We start from the raw sequence: 707 nt of genomic DNA, 5'->3' as shown, positions 1-707 counted from the left end.
TTGGGTGATATTATTGTTGAATATGCATGTTTGTATGTTCATATATATGCAAAGATCGAATATGTCAAATTTTTATTATTTTTTTCTTTTCATAGAATCTTTATGATTTTTTTCTGTTGTAATTTTGTTTATAGAATTTTAATGATTTTTTTGTTCATAGTATTTAGAAAAAGGAAAAAATTAAGAAGAGAAAGTGTTTAATATAATTAGTTAGAAAAATACTAGTTTGTTTTTAGTAAGTACTACTTTATTTTATTTATAGTAAGTGCTTCATATATAGTTGAACTAGCTAGTTGATTTAATAAACTACTTTATTTTACTATATATAGAAGTAGTTTGTTTTTAGTAAGTACTACTTTATTTATTTATAGTAAGTGTTTAGTAGTTGAACTAGCTAGTTGATTTAATTAATAAAACTACTTTATTTAACTATATATATAGAAGTAGTTCCCGCATCGACGTCGGCGATGCCTATCCCGCATCCTCGTCGTCGTCGACTCGGCGGTGGAGGCTTGCTTGATCAGGGCCATGTTCGGGAATGGGCTCCTCCGGGCTGGTATTGGGAGGAGCTACCTTCCGGGGGACGTAGGTTGGTGAGGAGGCAGCCCGTTGTTGACCCGATCCTTGTTTGGTGGCGGTCACGTGGGCCAGTGACGGTGCCGAGGCTTCTGGACACCGCGGAGGTGGTACGTCACCGTGTCAGCGAG

This window comes from Triticum aestivum, chromosome 7B, assembly GCF_018294505.1.
Source record: "Triticum aestivum cultivar Chinese Spring chromosome 7B, IWGSC CS RefSeq v2.1, whole genome shotgun sequence".
Taxonomy (NCBI): Eukaryota; Viridiplantae; Streptophyta; class Magnoliopsida; order Poales; family Poaceae; genus Triticum; species Triticum aestivum.
This window is presented reverse-complemented; position numbering follows the sequence as displayed.